Raw genomic sequence first — 8,841 nt, 5'->3', positions numbered from 1 at the left:
TCGCCTCGTCATATCTCTCCTTACTGGACGGGCTCGTGAGTGGGGCACGGCAATCTGGGAGGCGAGGGCTGAGTGTACTAACCAGTATCAGGACTTTAAGGAGGAGATGATACAGGTTTTTGATCGTTCTGTTTTTGGGGAGGAAGCTTCCAGGGTCCTGTCTTCCCTATGTCAAGGTAATCGGTCCATAACAGATTACTCTATTGAGTTTCGCACTCTTGCCGCCTCCAGTGATTGGAACGAGCCGGCTTTGCTCGCTCGTTTTCTGGAGGGTCTCCGCGCAGAGGTAAAGGATGAGATTCTCTCCCGGGAGGTTCCTTCCAGCGTGGATTCCTTGATTGAACTCGCTATTCGCATAGAGCGACGGGTAGATCTTCGTCGCCGAGCTCGTGGAAAGGAGCTTGCGTTCTCCGTTGCCCCCCTCTGCGCATCACTACCATCTTCCTCCGCCGGCTCGGGTGCTGAGCCTATGCAGCTGGGGGAGCTGCAGCTGGGGGGTATCCGCATCTCGGCTAAGGAGAGGGAACGGAGAATCACCAACCGCCTCTGTCTCTATTGCGGTTCCGCTGGTCATTTTGTCACTTCATGTCCAGTAAAAGCCAGAGCTCATCAGTAAGCGGAGGGCTACTGGTGAGCGCTACTACTCTGGTCTCTCCTTCAAGATCCTGCACTACCTTGTCGGTCCATCTACGCTGGACCGGTTCGTCTGCTTCCTGCAGTGCCTTGATAGACTCTGGGGCGGAGGGCTGTTTTATGGACGAGACCTGGGCTCGGGAACATGACATTCCTCTCAGACAGTTAAGGGAGCCCACGGCCTTGTTCGCTTTGGATGGTAGTTCTCTCCCCAGGATTCAGCGTGAAACGCTACCTTTAACCCTCACTGTCTCTGGTAATCATAGCGAGACCATTTCTTTTCTAATTTTTCGTTCACCTTTTACACCTGTTGTTTTGGGCCATCCCTGGCTAGTTTGTCATAATCCTTCTATTAATTGGTCTAGTAATTCTATCCTCTCCTGGAACGTCTCTTGCCATGTGAAATGTTTAATGTCTGCTATCCCTCCTGTTTCCTCTGTCTCTTCTTCACAGGAGGAGCCTGGTGATTTGACGGGGGTGCCGGAGGAATATCACGATCTGCGCACGGTGTTCAGTCGGTCCAGGGCCACCTCTCTTCCTCCGCACCAGTCGTATGATTGTAGTATTGATCTCCTTCCGGGAACCACACCCCCGGGGTAGACTATACTCTCTGTCGGCTCCCGAGCGTAAGGCTCTCGAAGATTATTTGTCTGTAGCTCTCGACGCCGGTACCGTAGTCCCCTCCTCCTCTCCCGCCGGAGCGGGGTTTTTTTTTGTTAAGAAAAAGGACGGGACCCTGCGCCCCTGCGTAGATTATCGAGGGCTGAATGACATAACAGTTAAGAATCGTTATCCGCTCCCTCTTATGTCTTCAGCCTTCGAGATCCTGCAGGGAGCCAGGTTTTTCACTAAGTTGGACCTTCGTAACGCTTACCATCTCGTGCGCATCAGGGAGGGGGACGAGTGGAAAACGGCGTTTAACACTCCGTTAGGGCACTTTGAATACCGGGTTCTTCCTTTCGGCCTCGCTAACGCTCCAGCTGTCTTTCAGGCATTAGTCAATGATGTCCTGAGAGACATGCTGAACATCTTTGTTTTCGTTTACCTTGACGATATCCTTATTTTTTCACCGTCACTCCAGATTCATGTTCAGCACGTTCGACGTGTCCTCCAGCGCCTTTTAAAGAATTGTCTTTATGTGAAGGCTGAGAAGTGCACTTTTCATGCCTCCTCCGTCACATTTCTTGGTTCCGTTATTTCCGCTGAAGGCATTAAGATGCATCCCGCTAAGGTTCAAGCTGTCATTGATTGGCCCGTTCCTAAGTCATGTGTCGAGCTGCAGCGCTTTCTCGGCTTCGCAAATTTCTATTGTCGTTTCATCCGTAATTTCGGTCAGGTGGCAGCTCCTCTCACAGCCCTTACTTCTGTCAAGACATGCTTTAAGTGGTCCGTTTCCGCCCAGGGAGCTTTTGATCTTCTCAAGAATCGTTTTACATCCGCTCCTATCCTTGTTACACCTGACGTCTCTAGACAGTTCGTTGTCGAGGTTGACGCGTCAGAGGTGGGCGTGGGAGCCATTCTCTCTCAGCGCTCCCTCTCTGACGACAAGGTCCATCCTTGCGCGTATTTTTCTCATCGCCTTTCGCCGTCGGAACGTAACTATGATGTGGGAAACCGCGAACTGCTCGCCATCCGATTAGCCCTAGGCGAATGGCGACAGTGGTTGGAGGGGTGACCGTTCCTTTTGTCGTTTGGACTGACCATAGGAACCTTGAGTACATCCGTTCTGCCAAACAACTTAATGCGCGTCAGGCTTGTTGGGCGCTGTTTTTCGCTCGTTTCGAGTTCGTTATTTCTTATCGTCCGGGCTCTACGAACACCAAGCCTGATGCTTTATCTCGTCTCTTCAGTTCGGCAGTAGTCTCCATAGCCATTTTTCCAGCCAAAGAGAGAGGTCACAAAAAGCAGAAATATAGAGAAAATGAATCACTAACTTTTGATGATCTTCATCAGATGACACTCATAGGACCTCATGTTAAACAATACATGTATGTTTTGTTCGATAAAGTTCATATTTATATCCAAAAATCTCAGTTTACATTGACGTGTTATGTTCAGTAGTGCCAAGACATCCGGTGATTTTGCAGAGAGCCACATCAATTTACAGAAATACTCCTAATAAACATTGCTAAAAGATCAAGTGTTATGCATGGAATTATAGATCCACTTCTCCTTATTGCAACCGCTGTCAGATTTCAAAAAAGCTTTACCGAAAAAGCACACCATGCAATAATTTGAGTACAGCGCTCAGACAACAAAGCAAGCCATTCAGATGTCCGCCATGTTGTGGCGTCAACAGGAGTCAGAAATAGCATTATAAATATTCACTTACCTTTGATGATCGTCATCAGAATGCACTCCCAGGAATCCCAGTTCCACAATAAATGTTTGATTTGTTCGATAAAGTCCATCATTTATGTCCAAATGCCTTTTTGTTCACGCGTTTAGTACACAATCCAAACTCACGACGCGTGGGCAAGTCCAGATGAAAGTTCAGATGAAAAGTCCTAATACAGTTCGTAGAAACATGTCAAACGAAGTATAGAATCAATCTTTAGGATGTTTTTAACACAAATCTTCCATGATGTTTCAACCAGAGAATTCCTTTGTCTGTAGAAATGTGATGGTACGCAGGTCGCTCTCACGTGAGCGCGCGTGATCAGCTCATGCCACTCTGGCAGACCCATGACTCATTCAGCTCTCATTTACCCCTCCTTCACAGTAGAAGCATCAAACAAGGTTCTAAAGACTCAAAAAGAAAGGTGGACCAAGGCACTCTTCATATAATTGATTAAGATGCCTTTGTTAGTATGTCATGTTCAATAGAAACAACGTTTTTAAAACCGACGCGTTTCGGCTGCATGGCCTTTGTCAGTGAGAATTAAAAAAAAGGAATACAATGTCCTCTTTTGAACAGCTTTTCAATTAGCCCTAATTGGAAAGAAGGAGTAGTTACACAATTGATTGGACACACCTAGTAAGCAATACTGTACACATTAAAATGTGAAATACTGTAGCTATGCTATCATAAAAATACAACTCCAAGATAGAAGTATCAGAACACTAAAAGGTAGTTCTAACCTTATATCTACCAAAATGTACTATTGTGTACCTTAGTAGCGCTTCCCTTCCTCCTCTTTCCACAAGGTTCTAAAGACTGTTGACATCTAGTGGAAGCCTTAGGAAGTGCAATATGACCCCATAGACACTGTATATTCGATAGGCAATGACTTGAAAAACTACAAACCTCAGATTTCCCACTTCCTGGTTGTATTTTTTATCAGGGTTTTGCCTGCCATATGAGTTCTGTTATACTCACAGACATCATTCAAACAGTTTTAGAATCTTCAGAGTGTTTTCCATCCAAATCTACTAATTACTCTGGGAACCTTTTTATCCAAGCTACTCAATACTGCCCCCCAGTCCCAAATAAGTTATTAATGTGCCCCAAAGCTTTTTACTGTCATTATTTATATAATTTATCTTTGTTTCATAGTATAGTTTATTTTCATTTTTTATTTCGTTTAGTCACACGATTTCTTAATTTGCAGTACGTTTGCCAATCAATTGGGTTGCCAGAGTTAATTGCCACACCTTTTGAGGAAAAACAAAAAGAAATGTGTGTAATATGTTTAAAAAATAAAGCAAACTGGATGGAATAGAGTATGAGGAAACATGCACCAAATTCTATTTGAATCTTCATCATAGAAATGCTACCAAAAATAATTCACTGAAACAAATGATGGAGTCACCCATGATTCACCAACCAATAGTTTGAAAGAGGAAGTAATGTACATTAAGCATATGTGTTTGTTTCAGTCTCCTCCATCTCCAGTAACCGAAGCTAATTGTATGGATTTTTTTCCTATTAATAAAGTCAAATGATCATCTGTACAGAAAGACTCATGTGAAGGCCAAATTACAGAGGGGGAACATCTTGATGCAATTAAAGCCTTTAAGTCCGAGAAACCTCCAAGGCTGGATGGCATAACAGTGGAGGTATACCAAACCTGTTTGATATACTCAGAGAATGGTAGATTATCGGACACTCAACAAGAAGGTCTGATTTCATTATTACTGAAACAGGATCCAAGTGGTAAATATAACGATCCAGTCCATTAAAAAAATTAGAGGTCTCTTACACTTCAGCAAAATGCTTGCGCATAGAATTGAAAACATGTTGTCTGATTCATCATCTGACAGGTTTTTTTACATGGACAATATATTGGAGATAATATAAGACAAGTACTGGAAACAAAATATCACTATGAAATATCTGGGAAACCAGGCCTAGTATTCATAGCTGACTTTGAAAAGGCCTTTGATAAAGTCCGACTGAAGTTTATATATAAATGCCTGGAATATTTCAATTTTGGAGAATCACTTGTAAAATTGGTTAAAGTTATGTATAGTAACCGTAGGTGTAAAATAATAAATAATGGCTACTTCTCAGAAAGTTTTAAACTGTCAAGAGGATTAAAACAAGGTTGCCCACTATCGGCATGTCTATTCATTATTGCTATCGAAACTTTAGCTGTTAAATTCAGATCCAACAATAATATTAAGGGATTAGAAATCCATAAAAAACCAAGGTGTTGTTGTGCACTGATGATTAATGTTTTCTTTGAAATCCACAATTAGAATCCCTCCATAGCCTCATAGAGGATCTAGATACTTTTTCTAACCTCTCTGGATTAAAAAGAAATTATGAAAAGTGTAGTATTTTACATTGGATCACAAAAAAATACAACCTCTACATTACCATATAGTTTACTAATGAAATTGTCTGACAGGGATGTTTATTTAAATTTCTATTTTATTTTATTAAACTAGGCAAGTCAGTTAAGAGCAAATTCTTACTTTCAATGACGGCCCCTTGTACAGGGTCAGAACGACATATTTAATGTGGACACACTTGGTATACATATCCCAAAATATTTTTTTTTATCTCACTCCAACAAATTTTAATATAAAGTTAGAAAAAATAGATAAGATCTACCATGGAAAGGAAAATACGTGTCTATTTGTGGAAAAATCACCCTGATTAACTCTTTACTCACATTCCAGTCTACCTATTTGCGTCTGGTTTTGCCTACACCTAGTGACCTGTTTTTTTTACTATATGAGCAAAAAATATTCAATTTTATTTGGAATGTCAAGCCAGAAAAAACTAAAAGGGCCTAACTATATAATGGCTATGAATTTGGAGGGCAAAAATGATTAAATATTAAAGCATCAGACCTCTCACTAAAGAAATCAGTCATCCAACAGTTATACATAAATCTGAACTGGTTCTCTAGCAAATAGGTAGGAATGTCTCACCCCATGTTCAAGAATGGCCTTTTCCCCTTTATTCAGATTACAACTGCTGGCTTTCGGTTATTTGAAAACGAAATCATCTCCAAAATTTCGTCATTTTTTAAACAAGCCATAGAAAGTTGGTTGCAATTTCAGTAACAAATATTGTGGTTAAACTCAAATATACTAATTGATAATACATTTTTAAAAATACGACTAATTGCAGCATTACCAAAAAATGGAAGAGGCAAGTGGAAGGGGGGAAAATAAAGGAACTTGTCTGTCGGCCCTGCTCTTAAGGATCGTACCCTTTAAAAAAAAATCACATAAATTGACATACCCAAATCTACAGCTGAAGTCGGAAGTTTACATACACCTTAGCCTTATATATTTAAACTCAATTTTTTTTTACAATTCCTGACATTTAATCCTAGTAACAATTCCCTGTCTTAGGTCAGTTACGATCATCACATTCTTTTAAGAATGTGAAATGTCAGTATAATAGTAGAGAGAATGATTTATTTCAGCTTTTATTTCTTTCATCTCATTCATCACAAGTTTACATACACTCAATTAGTATTTGGTAGAATTGCCTTTAAAGTGTTTAACTTTGGTCAAACGTTTGGGTAGCCTTCCACAAGCTTCCCACAATAAGTTGGGGGAATTTTGGCCCATTCCTCCTGACAAGAGCCGGTGTAACTGAGTCAGGTTTGTAGGTCTCCTTGCTCGCACACGTGTTTTCAGTTCTGCCTTTGAATTTTCTACAGGATTGAGGTCAGGGCTTTGTGATGGCCACTCCAATACCTTGACTTTGTTGTCCTTATGCCATTTTCCACAACTTTGGAAGTATGCTTGGGGTCATTGTCCATTTGGAAGACCAATTCGCGACTAAGCTTTAACTTCCAGACTGATATCTTGAGATGTTGCTTCAATATATCCACATAATTTCACTTCCTTGTGATGTCATCTATTTTGTGAAGTGCACCAGTCCCTTTTACAGCAAAGCACCCCCACAACATGATGCTGCCACCCCCATGCTTCACGGTTGGGATGGTGTTCTTGGTGTACTTTTTGGACATTTCTCCAAAAAGTACGACCTTTGTCCCCATGTGCAGTTGCAAACTGTAGTCTGTCTTTTTTTATGGCTGTTTTGTAGCAGTGGCTTCCTTGCTGAGCGGTCTTTCAGGTTATGTCGATATAGGACTCGTTTTACTGTGGATATAGATACTTCTGTACCTGTTTCCTCCAGCATCTTCACAAGGTCCTTTGCTGTTGTTCTGGGATTGATTTTTCACCAAAGTACTTTAATCTCTAGGAGACTGAACACGTTTCCTTCCTGAGTGGTATGACGGCTGCGTGGTCCAATGGTGTTTATACTTCTGTACTATTGTTTGTACAGATGAACGTGGTACCTTCAGTTATTTGGAAATTGCTCCCAAGGATGAACCAGACTTGTGGAGGACTACAATTTTTTTTCTTAGGTCTTGGCTGATTTCTTTTGATTTTCCCATGATGTCAAGCAAAGAGGCACTGAGTTTGAAGGTAGGCCTTGAAATACATCCACAGGTACACCTCCAATTGACTCACATGATGTTAATTAGCCTATCAGAAGCTTCTAAAGCCATGACATCATTTTCTGGAATTTTCCAAGCTGTTTAAAGGCACAGTCAACTTAGTGTATGTAAACTTCTGACCCACTGGAATTGTGATACAGTGAATTATAAGTGAAATAATCTGCCTGTAAACAATTGTTGGAAAAATGCCTTGTGTCATGCACAAAGTAGATGTCCTTATTTGTGGAGGAGGTTGAAAAACTTGTTTTAATGTCCCCAACCTAAGTGTATGTAAACTTCCGACTTCAACTGTAAGTGCCTGTAGTTAAGGACCTGAATCAAGGATATGCAAATGCAAAGGAATATGCAAAGGAAACACTTTGAAGTTTGTGGAAATGTGAAATTAATGTAGGAGAATATAACACATTAGATCTGGTAAAAGATAATACAAACAAAAAAACGTGTTTTCATTTTTTTTGTTACACCTTTGAAATGCAAGAGAAATGCCATATTTTCTGATACGAGTCTAGGTGTAATTTAGATTTTGGCCACCAGATGGCATCAGTGTGCGTGCAAAGTTTCAGACTGATCCAGCAAAGAATTACATTACTGCACAATATTTTGTATCAAGTCTGCCAGGAGTTTGTCCAGATGTGCTGAATTGGTCAATTGATGCTAAGATGCTAAGATGGTGCCGAATAGGATGGCTGATGTTTTACATGCTCCTAACCAGTTGTGATATTTTTGTGCTATATTTTTTTGCATTGTTTGTACCTTTTTAAATGTATTATTATTTTGTACATAATGTTGCTACTACTGTCTCTTATGACTGAAAATAACTTCTGGACATCAGAACAGTGATTACTCACCACAAACTGGAAGAAGCATTTTCCTTTAAAGAGTCCGACGAGAAGGATATACTGCTCTCCCGGGAACAGGCCCAAATCCCCGTCATTTGCGTGAAGAAAAGACAGAGGAAAAGAGGATGCAGATTGGGCTGCCCTCTGAGAATCCAAAGGTGAGCGAGTAAACTCTCACAGCCATCCATTCTACTTGCTAACATGCAATCATTGGAAAATAAAATTGATGACCTACAATTACAAGTATCCTACCAACGGGACATATAAGATATTACAGTTCTTAGTTTCACCGAGTAGTGGCTGTATGACGACACAGATAATATAGAGCTGGAGGGATTTTTCATGCACCGGCAGAACAGAGAAGCTACGTCTGGTAAGACGACGGGTGGGGGTGTGTGTCTGTTTGTCAATAACAGCTGGTACGCAATGTCTAATATTAAAGAAGTCTCAAGGTATTTGTCATGTTTGTCATTTATTATCATGTCTTGTCCCTGTGC

The sequence above is a fragment of the Oncorhynchus gorbuscha genome, linkage group LG20 (assembly GCF_021184085.1).
Source record: "Oncorhynchus gorbuscha isolate QuinsamMale2020 ecotype Even-year linkage group LG20, OgorEven_v1.0, whole genome shotgun sequence".
Lineage (NCBI taxonomy): Eukaryota > Metazoa > Chordata > Actinopteri > Salmoniformes > Salmonidae > Oncorhynchus > Oncorhynchus gorbuscha.
Note: the sequence above shows the minus strand (reverse complement) of the source record.